At 38.6% G+C, this 22,496-nt stretch overlaps 1 long non-coding RNA gene across 1 annotated transcript in view; it reads left to right on the forward strand.

Annotated features, from left to right (window-relative positions):
* Window positions 1–11,428: 11,428 nt before the first annotated feature.
* Window positions 11,429–22,496, forward strand: part of LOC135969020 (uncharacterized) — a 41,305-nt gene continuing 30,237 nt past the window's right edge. The window contains exon 1 of the long non-coding RNA XR_010584072.1: window positions 11,429–12,187. This is a non-coding gene — a long non-coding RNA (uncharacterized lncRNA). The remainder of the gene's footprint in view (window positions 12,188–22,496) is intronic.

A 22,496-nucleotide genomic window follows, 5' to 3' on the forward strand; every position in this document is an offset into this window, starting at 1 on the left:
GAACTGCCCAAGACTGGGTAATTTATAAAGAAAAGAGGTTTAACTGACTCACAGTTCTGCATTGCTGGGGAGGTCTCAGGAAACTTACAATCATGGTGGAAGGCAAAGGAGAAGTGGGCACTTTCTTCACAGGGGGGCAGAACAGAGTAAGTGCAAGCAGAGGAAATGCCAGACACTTATAAAACCATCATATCCTCAGATCACTCACTATCATAAAAATAACATGGGGAAACTGCCCTCATGATCTGATTACCTCCACATGGTCACACCCTTGACATGTGGGGATTATGATAATTACAATTCAAGGTGAGATTTGGGTGGGGACACAGAGCCAAACCATATCATTCTACCCCTGGCACCTCCCAAATATCATGTCTTTTCACATTTCAAAACCAACCATGCCTTCCCAACACTCCCCCAAAACCTTAACTCATTTCAGCATTAACACAAAAGTCCATAGCCCAAAGTCTCATCTAAGACAAGGAAAGTCCCTTCTGCCTATGAACCTGTAAAATCAAAAGCATGTTAGTTAAGTCCTATATACAATGGAGGTACAGGCATTGGGTATATACACCTGTTCCAAATGGGAGAAATAGGTCAAAGCAAAGGGGCAACAGGCCCCATGCAAGTCCAAAATCCAACAGGGCAGTCATTAAACCTTAAAGTTCCAAAATGATCTCCTTTGACTCCATGTCTCACATCCAGGTCAAGCTGACGTAAGGTGGCTCCCGTGATCTTGGGCAGTTCCGCCCCTGTGGCTTTGTGGGATACAGCCCCACTCCTAGCTGCTTTCGTGGGCTGGTGTTGAGTGTTTGCCACTTTTCTAGCTGCACAGTACAAGCTGTTGGTGGATCTACTATTCAGGGGTCTGGAGGACAGAGGCCCTCTTCTCACAGATCCACTAGGCAGTGCCCCAGTGGGGACTCCGTGTGGGGGATCTGACCCCACATTTGCCTTCTGCAGTGCCCTACCAGAGGTTCACCATGAGGGATCCACTCCTGCAGCACACTTCTGCCTAGACATCCAGGTGTTTCCATACATCCTCTGAAGTCTAGGCAGAGGTTCCCAAACCTCAATTCTTGACTTTTGTCCACCCACAGGCTCAACACCATGTGGAACCTGCCAAGGCTTGGGGCTTGCACCCTCTGAAGCAATGACCTGAGCTTTACCTTGGCCCCTTTTAGACATGGTTGGAGCTGAAGCAGCTGGGACACAGGGCACCATGTCATGAAGCTGCACAGGGCAGGGGAGCAGGGGGGCAGGGGGACAGTGGGACCGGCCCAGGAAACCATTTTCCCTCCTAAGCCTCTGGGCCTGTGATGAGACGGGCTGCCCTGAAGTTCTCTGATAGGGCCTGGAGACATTTTCCCCATTGTCTTGGTGATTAACCTTTGGCTCCTTGTTATTATACAAACTTCTGCAGTGAGCTTGAATTTCTCCCCAGAAAATGGGGTTTTCTTTTCTATTGCATAGTCAGGCTGCAGATTTTTCAAACTTTTATGCTCTGCTTCCTCTTGAATGCTTTGCAACTTAGAAATTTATTCTGCCAGATACCCTAAATCATCTCCCTCAAGTTCAAAGCTCCACAGATCTCTAGGGCAGGGGCAAAATGCCACCACCCTCTTTGCTACAGCATAGGAAGAGTCATCTTTGCTCCAGTTCCCAACAAGTTCCTCATCTCCATTTGAGACCACCTCAGCCTGGACTTCATTGTCCATATCACTATCAGCATTTTGGTCAAAGCCATTCATCAAGTCACTAGGAAGTTCCAAACCTTCCCACATCTTCCTGTCTTCTGAACCCTCCATGTCTCTAGGAAGTTCTAAACTTTCCCACATTTTCCTCTCTTCTTTTGAGCCCTCCAAACTGTTCCAACCTCTGCCTGTTACCCAGTTCCAAAGTCACTTCCACATTTTCGGGTATCCTTATAGCAGTGCCCCACTACCTTGGTACCAATTTACCGTATTAGTCCATTCTCGTGATGCTATAAAGAACTGCCAGAGACTGGGTAATTTATAAAGGAAAGAGGTTTAATTGACTCACAGTTCTGCATTGCTGGGGAGGCTTAGGAAACTTACAATCATGGCAGAAGGCAAAGGAGCAACAGGCACCTTCTTTACAGGGCAGCAGGATGGAGTGAGTGCAAGCAGGGAAAATGCCAGACGCTTATAGAAACCATCAAATCTCGTGAGCCTCACTCACTATCATGAGAACAGCATGGGAGAAACAGCCCCATGATCCGATTACCTCCACCTGGTCATGCCCTTAACACATGGGGATTATGGGGATTATAATTTGAGGGAAGGTTTGGGTGGAGACACAGAGCCAAACCATATCAATTCCCTTTTATCTGCATCCTTGCCAGCATTCACCATCTTTCATCTTTTTCATAATAGCAACTTTAGGTCATACTGCCCAAAGAAATTTATAGATTCAATGCTATTCCTGTCAAACTATCAACAACATTCTTAACAGAACTAGAATAAACTATTTTAAAATTCATATGGAACCCAAAACAGAGCCTGAATAGCCAAGGCAATCCTAAGCAAAAAGAACAAAGCCGGAGGCATCACTTTATCCAACTTCAAACTATACTACAGGGCTACAGTAATCAAAACGGCATGGTACTGGTACAAAAACAGATAGACACATAGACCAATGGAACAGAATAGAGATTCCAGAAATAATGCCGCACAACTACAATCATCTAGTCTTCAACAAAACTGACAAAAACAAGCAATGGGGAAAGTACTTCCTATTCAATACATGGGCCGGGATAACTGGCTAGCTATATGCAGAAGATTGAAACTGGACCCCTCCTTACACCATATATAAAAATCAATTCAAGATGGACTAAACACTTAAGTGTAAAACTCCAAACTATAAAAACCCTGGAAAATAACCTAGGAATACCATTCTGGATGGGAACTGGCAAAGATTTCATGACTAAGACACCAAAAGCAGTTGCAACAAAAGAAAAATTGACAAATGAGTTCTAATTAAGCTGAGGACCTTATGTACAGCAAAAGAAACTATCAACAGAGTGAACAAATAACCTACAGAATAGGTGAAGATATTTGCAAACTATGCATCTGATGAAGGTCTAATATCCAGAATCTATGAGGAACTTAAATTTATAAGAAAAAAAACCTCATTAAAAAGTGGGCAAAGGACATGAACAGACAGTTCTCAAAAGAAGACTTTCATTCAGCCAACAAGCATAAGTAAAAAAGCTCAACATCACTCTTTGTTAGAGAAATGCAAATCAAAACCACATGAGATATAATCTCACACCAGTCAGAATGGCCATTACTGAAAAGTCAAAAAATAACAGATGCTGGTAAGTTGCAGAGAAAAAGGGACACTTCTACACTGCTGGTGGGAGTCCAAATTAGTGCAACCACTGTGAAGGACAGTGTGGCAATTCCTCAAAGAACTAAAACAGAACTATTATTTGATTCAACAATCCAATTACTGAGTATATACCCAAAGGAATATAAATTTTTCTACCATGAAGACACATGTATGTATATGTTCACTGCAGTGCTATTCACAATAGCAAAGACATCAAATCAACCTAAATGCCCATCAACAGTAGACTGGATAAAGAAAGTGTGGTACTTATACACAATGGAATACTATGCAGCCATCAAAAAGAATGATATCATGCCCTTTGCAGGAACAATTGATGGATCTGGAGGCCATTATCCTTATCAACTAATATGAGAACAGAAAACCAAATACCATATGTTCTTGATTATAAGTGAGAACTAAATAATGAGAACAAATTGACATAAAGGGGAACAACAGACACTGGGCCCTACTTGAGGGAGGAAAGTGAGAGGAAAGAGGATCAGAAAACCTAATTACTGGGTACTGTGCTTAGTACCTAGGTGATGAAATAATCTGTACACAAAATCCCCATGACATGAGTTTACCTATATAACAAACCTGCACATGTACCAATGAACCTAAAATAAATGTTAAAAATAAAAGACAATAGCCACTTCAACTGGGGTGAGATCATATCTCATAGCAAAACCTGTGAGACACAGTGAAAGAAGTACTAAGAAGAAAGTTTGTACCTATAAGTGCCTACATAAAAAAACTAGAAAAATTTCAAATCACCAACCTAATGATGCATCTTAAAGAACTAGAAAAGAGCAAGCAAAACCCAAAATTAGAAGAAATAAAAATCAGAGCAGAAATAAATGAAATTGAAATAAAAAACATACAAAAGAGCAACAGAAAAGTTGCTTTCTTGAAAAGACAAGCAAATCAAAAAACTTTCAGCCAGACTAAGAAAAAAAGAGAGAAGATCCAAATAAATAAAATTAGAGATGAAAAAGGAGACATTATAACCAATACCTCAGAAATTCAGATGATCATTATAGGCTACTATGATAAATTATATGCCAAAAAATTAGTAAATCTAGCAGAAATGGATAAATTCCTAGACACATACAACCTATCAAGATTGAACCATGAAGAAATCTAAAATTGGAACAGACCAATAACAAGTAATAAGATAAAGCTATAAGTAGCAAAGAAAAACCTGAGACTCAATGGCTTCATTGTGAACTTTTACCAAACATTTAAAGAAAAATAGAATGCCAATTCTACTCAACCTATTCTGAAAATAGAGGAGCAGGGAATATTTCCAAACTCATTCTATGAGGCCAGTGGATTACCCTGATACCAAAACCAGACAATGACTTATCAAAAGAAAGAAAACTATAAATCAATATCTCTGATGAATATTTATATAAAAATCCTCAACAAAATGCTAGCAAACCAAATTCAATGACACATTAAAAAGATCATTTATCATGACTAAATGGTATTTATCCCAGGGATGCAAGGATTATTCAACACACACAAATTAAATCAATGGGATACATCATACCAACACAATGAAGGACAAAATCTATATGATCATTTCAATTGATGCTTAAAACCCATTTAATTCTACATTCATTCACGATAAAAACCCTCAAAAAAACTGAGTATAGAAGGAACATACCCCAACACAATAAAAGCCATATACAACAGACCCACAGCTAGTATCACATTGAATAAAGAAAAAGCAAAAGCCTTTCTTCTAAGAACTCGTACATGATAAAGGATGCCCACTTTCAATACTGTGCCAGAAGTCCTATCTAATGCAACTAGAGAAGAGAAAGAAATAAAGGGCATCCAAATTGGAAAGGAAGAAATCAAATTATCCTTGTTTACAGACGATATGATCTTATATTTGGAAACACCTAAAGACTCCACCTAAAGACTTCCAAGATCTGTTAAAACTGATATTCAGTAAAGTTTCAAGATACAGTATCAATATTCAAAAATCTGTAGCACTCATATATACCAACAGCAAACAATCAGAAAATGAAATTTAAAAAGTAATCGCATTTACAATAACTGCAAATACAATTAAATAACGTAGGAATTAACTTGACCAAGAAGTGAAAGAGCTCTACAATAAAAACAATAAAACATTGATGAAAGAAATAGAAGAGAACACAAAAATGGAAATATTTTCCATGTCCATAAATTTAAAAAATCAATGAGGTTAAAATATTCATAGTACCCAAAGCAATCTACAGATTCAATGCAATCCCTATCATAAAACCAATGACATTCTTCACAGAAACAGAAAAAAAATCCTAAAATTTATATGGAATTACTAAAGACCCCAATAAGCCAAAGCTATCCTGAGAAAAAAAGAACAAAACTGGAAAAATTATATTACCTGACTTCAAATTATACTACAGAGATACAGTAGCCAAAACAGCATGGTACTGACATAAAAATAGATACAGACAAATGGAACAGAAGAGAGAACCCAGATATAACTCCATCCATCTACAGTGAACTCATTTTCAACAAAGGTGCCATAGTATACATTGAAGAAAGGACAGTCTCTTCAATAAGTGATGCCAGGAAAACTGAGTATTCATATGGAGAAGAATAAAACTAGACCCCTATCTTTGACCATATACAATAATCAAATCAACATGAATTACAGACTTAAAACTGAGACCTTGGACTATGAAACTACTAAAAGAAAACATTGGGGAAACTGTCCAGGACATTGGACTGGGCAAAGATTTCTGGAATAATACCCCACAAGCACAGGCAACCAAAGCAAAAATGGACACATGGGATCACATCAAGTTCAAAAGCTTCTGCAAAGCAAAGGAAACAATCAACAAAGTGAAGAGACAACCCACAGAATGGGAGAAAATATTTGCAAACTATCCATCTGACAAGAGCTTAATAACCAGAATATATACGGAACTCAAACACCTCAATGACAAAAAGTGTAATAATCCAATTAAAGATCTGAATAGACATTTCTCAAAAGAAGACATGCAAATGGCAAACGGGCATAGGAAAAGTTGTTCAACATCACTGATTATCACAGAAATGCAAATCAAAACTACAATGAGATATCATCTCATCTCAGTTAAAATGGCTTTTTTTCCCCAAAAGATAGACAATAAATGCTGGCAAGGATGTAGAGAAAAGAGAACCATCATACACTGTTAGTGGGAATGTAAATTAGTACAACCACTATAATGAACAGTGTGGAAGTTCCTCAATAAACTAAAAATAGAACTATCATATGATCTAGCAATCCCACTGCTAGATATATATCCCAAAGAAAGGAAATTAGTATATCAAAGAGATATACCTGTACTCCCATATTTATTGCTACACTATTCACAGTAACCAAGATTTGGAAGCAACCTAAGTGTCCATGAACAGATGAATGGATAAAGAAAATGTGGTACGTGTACACAATGGAGTACTATTCAGCCATAAAAAAGAATGAGATCCTGTCATTTGCATCATGGATAGAACTGGAGGTCACTATGTGAAGTAAAATAAGCCAGTCACAGAAAGACAAACTGTGCATGTTCTCACTTATTTGTGGGAGCTAAAAACTTAAACAACTGTGAGATAGAGAGTAGACTGATGGTTACCAGAGGCTGAGATGGGTAGTGGGTGGGAATGAGTGAGTGCCAATGGTAAATAGGGACAAAATCATAGACAGAATGAATAAGATCTAGATTTGATAGTACAGAATGACTACAGTCAACAATTTATATATTTTAAAATAATTAAAAGAGTATAATTGGATTGGAACACAAAGAAGGGGTAAATGCCTAAGGTGATGGATACTCTATTTTCCCTGATTTGATTATAACGCATTGTATTCCTATATCAAAATATCTCATGTACCCCATAAATATATATACCTAATATGTACCCACAAAAATTAAAAATTAAAAAAAAGAAAAACCATGAGCTTGTACACTTATGATTTGCATAAATTTATGTATCCTTACTTGAAAAAATTAAGACTGGCTTCCAGATCAGAGCACAGCCAAGACTTACTATATCTACTAAAAGAATGCATAAGTCAAAAGATGGTTGGTTGGTCAGGGATGGAAACAAACACTGACAATTCCCTTCTGAACACTGGACTTACCTTGGTCTCATGCTCTTAATGGGAAAACTATAGATACACATATGTTAAGTGTAAGTTAGCTCTCCCCACCCCACCGTCTGGTTCCTATGCCACTATAGCCAATTATTTTTCACTCTACACCAATCTAGATCTAGAAATCAGACTTAGCTTCAGGTTCATTCTATCTTACATATGTACACACACATATACTCCTTTCATACCCACCAGATGTGAGGCCTAGAACTTCTGCAGGCATCGTGGGACCTTCAGAATAAGGATGAAGCCAGCACTGAGGATTTCAATAAATCACCAATCTCTTTCTTGCATCTTCTTTCTCTGACATACTGATATAAACCCTTCCATTATGTAGTCCCTACCCATACTCTCTCCTGTCTGCTGGCTCACTCCTTCTGGATGGCCTTCCCCACTCTACCCTCTAGGAACCAAAAATATCATCCTCTTATATTCTGTTCTATCAAACCTCAGGAAGTTCTGAGATGCCAAGAATAGGAATTGGGAAGGAAGGTTACAACAGAGGTGACACAATATATGTCTTTGAGTCCTTAGCATGGCATTCAAGGGTCCTCATAATCTTACTCTTGCTAATCTCATTAAAATCATCTCCGTACACCATTTCCATTCACATTTAACACATGTGTGTTTGTAGCTCCCCTTCACCCATACACCATTCTATTTATAACCTCTGAGCCATTGCTCACACAATTCTTTTTTGTCTGAATTACCCCCATATCCCTTAAACCATCTGCTTATCCATTTACACATAACTGAAGTGCCATCTCTTCCAAAAAGTCTTCCTTTACCATAACATTTACAACACTCTAATAAAATTGTCTATGTGTTTGTCTCTCCCACTAGATAGTGAGAGCTTTCAGGGCAGAACTATTTCTCTGATTTTCCTCTCTAAGCCTCACTGTACTGTAGGTGTTTAACAAACATCTTCTCACTGTACAGTGTCAATGAAATAGAAAGGGCAACGATTTTGAGGGAAAGGAACAAGGGGAGTAGATTATGTGTGATTTAGAATCACATATACCTGGATTTGAATCTCTGCTGCCAACTTCACAGCAGAGGGGCCTGGCCAAGCTCCTATGTCCTCCTCCATGTAGTGAATTGACTCATAGTGCACTTATGAGTCAGTAAATGGGAGAGATAAACACATGACTTCAGGGTCAGGTTGCCTGGGTTCATATCAGCTTCATTACTAACTTCTAGTGTGACCATAAGAAATTTTCTGACCCTCTCTGTGCCTCAGTTCTCTCATTTGAAAAATAAGCTTTGTAATAATTCATCTCTCTTAGAGCTTCTGGAAGGATTAAACTGGGATGAAACCTGATAGAATAGCACTATGCAAGTGTTAAATAGTTATTAAAGTTAGCAATTATTACATAATATGGGGATAATACTACTTATTTTAAAGGTACTAAAAGCATATACAGTGGATGAGTAAATGATAGTTGTTACCATTAATTGATATATGTCAAATAAAGAACATTTACACATTTTTACAAAGAAACTAGAGTGTAGCTGAGGTAGGAAAAATAAATTCTGAGAACTAAAATATCATTCTAAAACTCTACTTAAAACAAAAATCTCAGGCCAGGCATGATGGCTCACACCTGTAATCCCTCCTTTGGGAGGTCAAGGTGGGCAGATTACCTGAGGTCAGAAGTTCGAGACCAGCCTGGCCAACATGGTGAAACCCCATCTCTACTAAAAATACAAAAATTAGCCTGGCATGCTAGTGGATTCCTGTAATCCCAGCTAGTTGGGACACTGAGGTACAAGGATCACTTGAATCCGGAAGGTGGAGGTTGCAATGAGCCAAGATCATGCCACTGCACTCCAGCCTGGGCAAAGAAGCGAGAATCCGCCTCAAAAAAAAAAAAAAAAACAAAAAAAAAAACTTAATCCTGGTGAATTTTCAGCATCACTAAAGAAAAACAAAAGAGGATTTAACATTATGCACTAACACATGTAGTGAAAATAACATAAGCTTCGGAGTCAGATAAGACACACCTGCATTCTAATCCTGGTCCTATCACTTAAGTCATTGTTTCCAATAAAGTATCAGTATTTAGGGTTTTTCCTTGGAAGATGTCTTACAATACGTTTCTTCACTGTATTCAGCATTTTTTTTTTTAACAATTCCAAGGCAAGCAGTGCCTGGAACTGGCATTACTGGGTATATACCCAAAGGATTATAAATCATGCTGCTATAAAGACACATGCACACGTATGTTTATTGCGGCACTATTCACAATAGCAAAGACTTGGAATCAACCCAAATGTCCATCAGTGACAGACTGGATTAAGAAAATGTGGCACATATACACCATGGAATACTATGCAGCCATAAAAAAGGATGAGTTTGTGTCCTTTGTAGGGACATGGATGCAGCTGGAAACCATCATTCTTAGCAAACTATCACAAGAACAGAAAACCAAACACCACATGTTCTCACTCATAGGTGGGAACTGAACAATGAGATCACTTGGACTCGGGAAGGGGAACATCACACACCGGGGCCTATCATGGGGAGGGGGGAGGGGGGAGGGGGGAGGGATTGCATTGGGAGTTATACCTGATGTAAATGACGAGTTGATGGGTGCTGACGAGTTGATGGGTGCAGCACAGCAACATGGCACAAGTATACATATGTAACAAACCTGCACGTTATGCACATGTACCCTAGAACTTAAAGTATAATAATAATAATAATTTAAAAAATAAATAAATAAATAAATAAAAATGAATGACACTGTCACTAAGGGTGAGCTCAAGGTAATGAAAACTGCATGAGACACTGGGGCCAGACAGACCTGGGGTTGAAAACGGTTTCCACCTCTGCCTTGCTGTGAGACCTTGGGCAAGTTACATAAACTCTCCGGCTCTCAGACGACTCTTCTGTAAATTGGGATAATAATAGTATCTACTTCACAATCACGTCCTCTGAGAGGAGCCTATGCTGATCCTGCCTACCTACCTCTGGCTGTGGTTAAGGGGTCTTAGTCTGTGTTCCCAGAGCCCACCGTTCTTGTTATTTTACAGATGAAAGGCATAGATGTCATTCTGGGTTACGCTGAAAGAACCAAGAATGTGAACTCAAAGATTAGTGGAATTGTCAAAAACAGATGAGCCTTACACTCACAAGGAGACAGCTCTCTCAAGTTTCCTGTTTCTTCTTTGACCATTCATCCCCAGTCCATCTCAGTCTGCAGCTTTTCTCTTTGTGTCTCTCTACGCATTCTCATCGTACTCCTAAAAGACTTATAATTCTTCACTTCAAGCCCTTTCGTGTAATTTTTATGTGTGTCTGGCTACCACACAAGACTGTGAGATGCTTGAGGAAAAGGATCGAGTTACGTTGGCTTTTACCCATCCAGCAACCAGAACACTTCCTGAATCTTGGCACGAAAACAAAAAATAAATCCAAGAAAAACTGAAAACTTATTGAAAAAAAAAAGTTTAGAAATAATATGTTTATATATACATATATATAATATATCCAATTCTTTTCTGCTGTATTAAATATTTCAAATAAATTCTTGCATTTACTCCCCACTGCATCTGGGATATATTATTCCCTTTTTAAAAATATGAGATTACTAGGAACCAGAGAACTTCGGAGTCATTTCCATGGTTACAGGGCAGGTATGTAACAGAATGAGCATGGAAACTCTGCGTATGTAATGCCAACGCACACAAGGACGGCAGCACAGGCAATCTCCATACCTATGTGTGGACAATGTAAAAATACCTCTTGGGAGAAGGGGCTGCAAATACAGTTTACCAACATGTTACACCAGTAAAGCTGTCATTTTAAGATAAAGGGAAGGGTCTTCCGGACCCATTTTCAACAAGTGGCCAATCTTGGTAGTGCAGACAAAGAAGCAGCCCAGTAAGTTCTTAGAACCGGAAACTCCCCTCCCCGCAAACAACACCCGCGCGGCACACGCTGCAGAGCCACGACTTGGCCGCATTTATGTTCATGGCTGAGGATGCCACGGGCAGAGTAAGAAACGGAACCGCCACCCAACCGCGCAACCAAGAGCAACCCAGAGATCCCGCCTCTGCTTGCTCCCCTCCCCCACCCTTGCTGTACCTCTGCGCAGCCACCTTTGTAACCGGCGCCTGGGGCGCTCGGCGGCCTGCTGTCCAAACCGGGGTCAGGAGCCTTGCGGTAGCAAAGAGCATCACCAAAAGGAAGCTGGTAGGCTAGCAAGGCCGGCCCCAAAGACCCACAGCTACACTCGCGGCTCCGAACTCACGGGCCCGCGGCGTCTACCAATGAGATGAACCTGGGCGCGCAGCGGCTGGACCTCAGCTGCTAGGGCGCCGCCAAGGCCCTGCTGGATACCTTGTGGTACCTTGGCCTCGTGTATTACACCTGTGGCTGCCGCCGAGGCGCGGTTCAATTTGAAGTCTGGGTCCCTACAGGCCCGTGAATCCTGGATTACAACTGCAGTTTGTGCAAGCAGCAGCAGCACCTGCACTTCCACTTAGCAACCTCCGGCTTCACGCTCCTCCAGGGTGCAGAGAGCATCAAAGCATTATCACCGACCCAACACACACCCGTGCTGCGTAGTTTCTGCAGCAGGTGTGGGGTGAAGAGTTGCCACACAGCTATCTCTGACACCGGGTGTACGGCATCACCCCTCACTGCCTGGACAAGGGAACATTTTCCTAAAGGTAAAGCCCATGAACATGTAGAGGCCCCCTTACTCTCATGCTAGTCCACATTCAGCCGGAAGCAATTCAGCAAATTTGCCATTTCAGTGACACCCTGGATCTGTCTTTCAAAGTAGTGGCTTACCCTGCAACCTCATTTCTCTGATAAGTATTTTTTAAAGCCATTGATTCAGTTTGTTCAGCTTTTTCTTGCTGGAAGAAGGGGATGGGGTGACAATTTCCAGCTTCTTTACATGAAAGAGCTGAAACCAGAAGTCTCGCTTGTGACCATTTTTGCAATATACTACAATCAGTATAAGCCTATGATTTAGAAATATCATGGTAAATGCCTGAGAAACAGGAAAAAAAGTTGAAAGAAGTTTTCTCAGGGAGCCAGAGCAGGAGTGGGGGCGAGTATAGATTTAGAATCAAATGATTTCTGGTTTTATTAAAGGCTAGTATTATTATTCTTTAAGAACTTTTAAGATCATGTATGTATAATATTTTGAGAAAATTAAAGAGTAAGTGATGCATTTTATGTAGAAATAATCTATATAAATTCTACATAGAAAAATACGTAGAAATACCAAGCTTAATTTCAAGATTAAATAAATGCTCAAAAATACATACAATTCCTAAAACAGTTATTACCACTTGTTAATGTTAGATGTAACTGTTTGTAAATTAAAGTGCACATTTTACTCTTGATCCAAATGTTACTGTTTGAACATTAGTTGGCTTAAGTAATAATTTTTAAATTGCACTTCACAAAATTTAGAGGAAACAATGCAAGGGAAGGGACTGTATTCCCATTTCCCCAATGAAGACACTAAAGCTCAAAAGATTAGGTAACTTGCTGAAAGTCATGCACTAAGTAAGTGGTGGACTGGCACAGTCTCACAAATCCATCTGATGTTACGTATACCTCTTTCCCTCTACACATTTTTGAATAGCCATGCCTTTATCAGAAAAAATGGTGTTACTCTTCCACTAGGATTGGGAACCAAAATTACTGATAAAAATACAAGGAGAGTTGAATACAATGTTTTAGTTCTTTTCAGGAATCACAAATCCCTAAGCCAATAAAAAAGTTGTTTAGAAGCTAGAAGCAAGACAGAAATCTTCCAAATTTGTTTAATGAAGGAAGTCTAAACTCTGATTCCAAAACCTGGCAAAGATAGTTCACTACACACAAAGAAAGATGTGGATCTCTCTCACTTATTAACTTATATTTAATTTTTTATTAATAAAATTTGGGTCCATAAAATTCAACTGTATATAAAAATCTGTCATATCCTGGTAGTTTCCCAGTCATGAGAGCATGATGTAATATTAGGAAATATTTTAATTAACCCTCAACAGTATATAAAAATCTGTCATATTCTGGTAGTTTCCTAGTCATGAGAGCATGGCATAATATTAAGAAATATTTTAATTAACCCATCATATCAATAGATCAAAGGAGAAAAATCCTGTCATCTGAGGTGCTGAACAAAGAATTCAATAAATTCAATCAATCTGATGCACTCTGCAATCATTCTAAGTTCTTGTCTACTAAAATCCTCGACTACTACACATCCACAATCCCTTCTGTGAAACTCTTGGGACCAAATGGTTTAGAATTTGTCTCCCATACATACATAATATCCATGTCAAGGCCTGTAGTAATACTGTGGAATCTAATACAATGATATTTCTGTAGTGAAACATAAAAATGTTCACTCCAAGATCTAAAGATTACAAATAGCATCATGTCAGTTCAAATCAGGTTTTATGGATAAATGAGTCAGGAAAAGTATGTTTTTCAAAGCATTTTGGATGTTAGACTTGCCCATCATAAGGGATTGTGAGTCTGAATCATATTTCCATCAACTCTTCTTGCCTTTCATATAATTTTTTTCTTTTATCTTTTTTATCATTGAAATACAACATTTAAATATAAAATTGTGCAAATCATAAGGGACAACAAATTGATGACGTTTTACAATGTGAATATATGGATGTAACAACCAGTAAGACCAAAATATAGAACTTTACTGGCACCCCAGCAACTTATACCCCTACCTAGTCATTACCCCTGAAAGTTAAGTACTATTCTAACCTATGTTACTATAGAATTGTTTTGCCGGCTTTTTATACTTTATACAAACAGAATTATAAAGTATTTACATTTTTATGCCTGGTTTCTATTGCTCAATATGAATGCGTTTGAGATCTGTATATTGTGTTGCATGTAGGGATATTTGCTTGTTTTGTTCGTAAATAGTATTCCATTGTATGAATGTACCACAACTTATTCATTCAACTGTTGATATATATTTAGATTGTTTCTAGTTTGTGACTATTTCCAATAATGCCACTGTGAACATCCTTATCATGTCTTTCGAAAAACAAGTTTATGTATCTCTGTTGGATATATACTTGTGTGGTAAGCAGGATTCTAAGGTGATCTCCAATGACTCTTGTCTTGGTATAATCTCTTTCCATTGGGTGTAGGTGGAACCTGTAAATATGATGAGATCTTACTTTTATGATTATGTTATTTCATATGGCAAAAAGGATTTTGCAGATATAATTAAGGTCACAAATCAGTTGTCCTTAAAGTAGGTGAGGCAGACCTAATCAGGTGAGCACTTACAAGGGCCCAGATGTTTGCTGAGAGATTCGAAGCATGAGAGAGCATTTGGAGGGGGCCACATGACAAGGAACTGCAGGAGTCCTCTAGGTGATGAGTTACTGCCCCTTGTTGACAGCCAGCAAAAGAATGGAGGGGCCTCAGTACTACAGCTACAGGGCACTGGACTCAGCTGGCAACATAGATGGGTCTGCAAGGGCTTCTTCCCCAGAGATCCAGAAAGGAACACAGGAAGTCCAAGAGCATCTCACCCTTTGAGACCTTGAGCAGGGAAACCAGTCACACGGTACACAGACCTCTGACCTACACAACTGTGAGCTAATAAATGAGTGTTGGTGTAAGCTACTAAGACTGTAGCAATGTGTTTCACACCAATAGAAGCCACTAGAGATTTTGATACCTTGATGTGAGGTGTAGTCACTGTAAACACCGTAAAATGTGGATGTGGCCTTGGAACTGGATAGTAAGCAAAGGCTGGAAGAATTTTGAGATGCATGACAGGGAAAGCCTAAATTGCCTTGGACAGACTGGTAGTAGATGTCAGCTGGATATCCAAACTGCTTTGGAACTCCTAACTCTTTTCTGCCTTCTATTTTCTCCCATATAAAACAGACTGTTTGTAGATGTTATCCTGTGCCCGTCCCATCATTGTATGTGGTGGTATTGGGGAAAATAGCTTGTCACTTTAGTGCTGATGGTCCACAGTTGAAGAGGGATTTTGCCCTAGGAGTTTTATTGGATAGGATCATACCCAGGAATCTCATCCGTTCATGATTCAGATGATGAAATTGAGATGAGCTTTTGGAATTGAGCTGATGTTATAACACAAAGAAATTTGGAGACTGTGGGGTGAATTGAATGTATTTTGTATGTGGGAAAGACTGGATCACTGAGGGCCAGAGGGCAATGTATTTTGTATGTGGGAAAGACTGAATCACTGCTGAGGCAGGCAGAATTCTAAGATGACCTCTAATGACCTCTGATCTTATGTGAACTTCTCTTGAATATAAGAACGGCCTGTGAATATGATGAGATACCACTCCTGTGATTATGTTACACAATATGGGGAAAGAGATTTTGCAGATGCATTATGCTCCCAAATCAGTGAACCTCAAAATAAAGAGGTTGACCTGTGTGGGCCAGACCTAAGTAAGTGAGCCCTTAAGATGGCCTGAACCCTTCTTGGGAGATTGAAAGTGTGAGAAGGAACATGTAGAGCTCTATGTGGCAAGAAACTGCATGAGGCCTCTAGAAGCTAAAAATGGAACTGAATTCTGCCAATTACCTGAATGAGTTTGGAAATATATTCCTCCTCAGTCTCCAGACAGAAACACAGACTCACTGACCAATAGCACAGGCTGATTTCACTCTGTGAGACTTGAACAGAGTACTTGTAAACCTATGGAACTGGGAGCCTAAATAAATGGCCATTGTTTAAAGCCATTAAATTTGTGGTGATTTGTTACTCAGGGATAGAAAAGTAACATAGATGGAATTTCTGGGTTATAGAAAATGCATAAATTCAGCTTTAATAGGTACTCCCAGTCTTCCAAGGGTACTAATCTACACTCCTACCGGCAGTTAGAGTTTCAGTTCCTCTATACTCTCCCCAGCTCCTCATATTGATAGTCATTCTAGCTATTCTGGTAGATGTTTGCCAGTGTCTTCTTGTGATTTTAATTTGCATGTCTTTGATGACTTATTTTGGGCAGTCTTTGTTATTTGTCAGTTTAATATCCTATTTTGTGAAGTACCTGTTGAAATATTGTGCCAGTGTTTAACTGCATTTACTTTTATTCTTTATTTTATTCTGTACATAAAATGTTTTCTGAATGTGTGCATGCATACATGTTTATTTGTAGCTAATGTTTTCCTTTACCATTAGTGGTTCTTGTGTTTTAGATATAATTTACCCCAAGGTCATCAAGATATGCTTGTATATTATTTTTCTAGAAGCTTTATCTCCTGGAACTCATTTTTGTGTATGGCGTAAGTTAGGAGCCAAAGTTATTTTTTCTATATGGCTGGATATCCAATTTGTCCCGTTCCACTTAAATGATTATCTTTCTCCCTGAGCACTGCATTGGTATCTTTGTTGTGAATGAGGTGATCATATGTGTGTGTCTGTTTGTGGACCCTTTTATTGTCTAATTGGTCTATTTATCTATCTTTATCTAAACATATATATCTTTATCTATTCCTGCATAACAAAATATTATTGTACACAAATCATACTATCTTAATTATTATGGCTTTTCTGACTGTGAAAATTCTTCAAATTTCTTCTTCTGGATGGCTTTGGCTATTCTTAGATCTTTGATATCCATACATATTTTAGAATCAGTTTGCTGATTTACATTTTCAAACAATCTGTTGAGATTTTGATTTGCATTGCATTGAATACATAGACTATTTGGATGAGAATTTTCTCTGATTTAATTTTCATAATCTACAAACATGACATATCTCTGATTAATGTAGGGCTTCTTTATTTAAGAAATGTCATGTTGATTTCTGGACAAAGGTCTTATGAATTTTTTATTAGATTTGTTCCTAGTTATTTGATATTTTCTGATGCTATAGGAAATGGAAATTTTAAAATTTTCTCTTTATAATTTTTACTGCTAATATGTGGAAATACAATTCCATTGTGTAATACTGACCTTATGTCCAGTGAGTATACCAAATTCATTTATTCTAACATTTGATATATATTCTTTAATTTTTTAATGTAAAAAACATGTTGTGTCTTTTATTTTTTGAAGAGCTGAGAAACCTTTCCCCCAAAACCCTAAAACACAAGCATCCATATCTTATTGACTGCAACTGGGAAATGCCTATTCCCAAACCAGTCACCGGAGTGGTAGTGAAATTACTACGACCTGGTTAGTCCACACTACTATTTATATATCAGCTACACTGTGTTATAAATCAGTTTTTCTTTATTTTAACCACATATGTAAATATTTATACATTAATGATTTTATTATAAGTTTGAACATCTCTGTTGGATTGATAATTGTGGAATATTCCTCCATCTAAATGAGCTGAAATTACAGATCTTAAATTTTATAAGTTCTTAGCAATCAGGCCAGGCATGGTGGCTCAAGCCTAGAATCCCAGCACTTTGGGAGGCCGAGGTGGACAGATCACTTGAGCTCTGGCGTTCAAGATCAGCCTGGCCAACATGGTGAAACTCCATCTTTTCCAAAAATAACAAAAATTTAGCTGGGCATGGTCACACACACCTGTAATTCCAACTACTCGGGTGGCTGAGGCAGGAGAGTCACTTGAGAGGGGGAGGCTGCAGTAAGCCAAGATCACACCACTGCACTCCGGCCTAGACTTGGTCTCATTAAAAAAAAAAAAAAAAAAAATCACACCTGTAATCTCAGCACTGGCAGAGGCAGGTGATCACTTGAGGTCAGGAGTTCCAGATAAGCCTGGCCAACATGGTGAAACCCTGTCTCTACTAAAATTACAAAATTTAGCTGGGTATGGTGGTACACACCTGTAATCCCAGCTACTCGGGAGACTGAGGCAGGAGAATCACTTGAACCCAGGAGGCGGAGGTTGCAGTGAGCCGAGATCGCACCACTGCACTCCAGCCTGGGCAACACAGTGAGACTGTCTCAAAAAACAAACAAACAGTAAATTATTAAGCAATGAGTAGTATGCTTAATATGTGAAAAATATTTGTGGCTTATTCAGGAATAACGAATTTTTTAAATGGCTTAGTTTATTTCAGAAATATACTGTTGATTATAAAATACAAAAATATCAGAATATTTAATATGTACATATATCAGACTATTAAAAATAGTTATCAATCACTGGTAAAATTGCTTGTGATTCAAATTATCTTAAACTTTTCTAAATTATCTAAATTCCGTACTGCAAGGTTTGCCGGACTTCGCACAACTGGCATTTTGGACCAGGTAATTCTATGTTGTTGGAGGCTCTCCTGTGCATTGAAGGAGTTGAGCAGGAAACTTGATGCCTATATACTAAACGCTGGTAGAACTCCTCCTCCCCAATTATGGCACTCTTCAGACATTTTAAAATTTCCCCTGTGGGGCAAAATGCCCCTAGCTGAGAACAACAACTGTACTATGGTGAACAAAATTTTAATAACTAGGTAGATATAAAAATAAACAGATATAAATACAGATCAGTAGATACAGTACATCATGGTTTTTTTTTAATCTCGTAGCCATTTTCCTATGACATTAAAATTTTTTCAATCCCAGCACTTTGGGAGGCCGAGGCGGGCGGATCACAAGGTCAGGAGATAGAGACCATCCTGGCTAACACGGTGAAACCCCGTCTCTACTAAAAATACAAAAAATTAGCCGGACGTGGTGGTGTGCGCCTGTAGTCCCAGCTACTCGGAGGCTGAGGCAGGAGAATGGCGTGAACCCGGGAGGCGGAGCTTGCAGTGAGCCGAGATCGGGCCACTGCACTCCAGCCTGGGTGAGAGAGCGAGACTCCGTCTCAAAAAAAAAAAAAAAAAATTTTCAAAAACATCCTGTAACATCCTATATAAGTTTATTCTATAGGCATCTAGCATTCTCCTGGAAATTGAGGTTGTTTCAGATTTTTAAAAATAATTGATACTATAATAATCACCTTTGAGCATATAACACTGTGAAGATATAAGAGTATTTTTTTTTTAGAATTCATGCCTGGAGAGGAATTATGCATTTCATATAAGACTTTTTGTATGTATCATCATATCATCAAATTTTCATCTTGGAAGGTGCTATGAATTTATAATTTTATCCAGTAGTATATATGAGAGCTTGTTTTCTTACAATAGCTTAAAACCTGATTAAACATAATTCTTTTCAGAAATACAGTAGCTATATTTGCTTAGTACAAGAGTGATATATGCTCACTGAAACCATTCAGAAGATGAAGTATGAAAAGAATGAAAAACCACCCTTTCAGATTTTTTTAATGAGCACATAGATACATATATACTTTTAAATGGAACAGAGGCAAAGAGAAAGGAGAGGATATTGAAGGCAACAATGGAGTTAAAAAGAGGGGCTTCTTTAAAGTTTGAGATCTTCGAGGATAGCAAAACAGTAAGTAGAAGACATATGTATTCCTTTAAAGAGAGCAAGGATAGATAGGAGCATTTTAATTATTACTAAGTCAGGGACCATGACTAAGGCCCACGGAGATTCAAGAAAGGAGGAAAACTCTCAGAGAATAGACTGAAATGACTCCCAAGAGGAAAAGTGGATCTATAAAACTGGTGAAAGTTGACCTACAGAACAAAGAGAATAGCTATAAGTGGGGTTTATACCCCAAAATTTCAACTATACAGGGAATAGTAGTTAACATGGTCATAACAGAATCACTGATTCCCACCATCTTCCTGATCTTTTCAATGGAGCAAGTTTTCCCTGTTTCGGTAAAAATATAGGATTCATCATTTACTGCTGTTCTTCCCTCATGATCTCACAGCCGTTCAAGTTTCCAGCTGAAGTCCCAGACATCAAGGAACACAGACAATCTATCCCCACTATGTACTGTCTGAATTCTAGCTCTATAAAATCCATGGAAATGTTAAAATGGATGTTGTTTCATGACACTAAATTGTGGAATAATGATGAGCAGACACATTCTGTTCATTTTTCTTCTTCATTTATGTCCATCCTGTATTTTATCAATATTTTGTTTTCCACATTCCATTCTTATTGAATTCCTATTCCATCCTTCATAAACCATATTCTGTATTTCATTCTAAATTTCATTCTATTCCGGTATTTAAAAATCTATACTGCATATTTCATAGTCCATTTATTTCAGGCCATTGCACATTTTGTTCCATTCTATATTCCTTCCAATTTTGATTTCCTTTTATTTTCTTTAATATTTTATTTCATACTGTATTGCACTCATTCCTTTTCTCATATATTTTTCCTTTATTCCATATGACATTAGATATTTGTTTTCATTTCCTGTTCCATTTCATTTTCCCATTAAATTCCATTAAATTTCCAATATTCCATTTCACATCCTGTTCAAACCTGTATTCTACTCCCCATTTTATTCAAATTTCCATTGCAGTCTCCATTTCATCCCATTCTGCATACCATTTCAAATCCATTTTCCATACTATATTATTTAATACTCCAAATAGCATTCCATTCTATTTTTGAGTTGCATTTCAGCCCAATTGTTCACCAATTCCATTAAATATCCGATTTTATTCTGCTCAAAATATTATAACAGTGACATTCAGGAGACTAGTTTGTCAATATTTTTAATCAAACAATTACAAATGTGGCTGGGCACAGTGGCTCACGCCTGTAATCCCAGCACTTTGGGAGGCCGAGGCGGGTGGATCACCTGAGGTCAGGAGTTTGAGACCAGCCTGGCTGACATGGTGAAACCCTGCCTCTACTAAAAATACAAAAAATTAGCTGGGCATGGTGGTATGCACCTGTAGTCCCAGCTATTCAGGAGGCTGAGGCAGGAGAATCGCTTGAACCCGGGAGGCAGAAGTTGCAGTGGGCCAAGATCATGCCACTGCACTCGAGCCTGGGTGACAGAGCCAGACCCCACCTCAAAAATAAATTAATTAATTAAAATAATTACAAATGTTCATAGACTTGTACCAAGAATTTTCTCTTCTGGGAATTTATCCACAATGACACATTTAAGTATATGAACAATTTTAAATGAGAAGGATGTGTCTCACAATGATGTAAAATGTTGGAAACAGCATAAATGGTGGCCAATATGGGAATGTTTGAAAATGTAAGCTTCTTCTATAAACGGAGTATTTTGTAATTTAAAGTGGCCTTGTAGAAATTTGTTTACTGACATAGAAAGTGTGCTTTTTGGAACCCAAAGCAGGTTACAACGCAGTATCTATGGAGAAACTATTCCATTTCATAAAATAAAAAAGTTTAAAAACTATGAAATATGTATGAATGGCCTTTCTATCAACGTCTAAGTAAAAATTTCCAGCACTTGCCCATTGGGCATGTGAGGATTTAGGTATAGTTTCCTTACATTTGCTTTTCTGTTTTGAGTACTGAACATGACACCTTTTGTAATAAATAATGACTAAAAATGAGTGGCCAAATATTAAACTTCAAGTCTGTACATTACAGCATATTTATATTAATAGGAGCTAGAGACCACGCTAAATAAATTAATATATGTTCATCAGCGGATTACTATGCAGCCCATACAAATATTTAAGGACGGTGTCACCCTTAAGCAATCCCAAACTGTGCCTTGGGGGAAAAGGCAGGGAGAAGCATCTGACTGGAAAGTTCTAAATCCCCCTCTGGTGTGTGGGACCTGAGGGAAGCAGCAGTGCTGAACATCCAGAGCCAAGACGGTGTGGGCCCCATCCCTCTTCTCGCCTTCAGGCCTCTGTGCAACCCTAAAACCCACCAGACCCCACATGGGGTCATCTAGATGCCTGGAGGAGTTCCAGGGTGGTCCCCTCAGGCATCGTGCCTGGGTTCATTGTCCTGACCGGGTGCAAGGAGGGACACCTGGCTAGGAGATATAACCTGCCGGCCAGTGTGACATTTCTTTCAAATGACCACTTAAGCCTCAGCCACGATTTGGGGTGACTCAAATCCTTCATGTAGAACACACACACTCAAATCGTTCACACAGAACACACACACATGTCTTAGGGGTGGACACACACAAACAGGT

The sequence above is a fragment of the Macaca fascicularis genome, chromosome X, assembly GCF_037993035.2.
Source record: "Macaca fascicularis isolate 582-1 chromosome X, T2T-MFA8v1.1".
Classification (NCBI taxonomy): domain Eukaryota; kingdom Metazoa; phylum Chordata; class Mammalia; order Primates; family Cercopithecidae; genus Macaca; species Macaca fascicularis.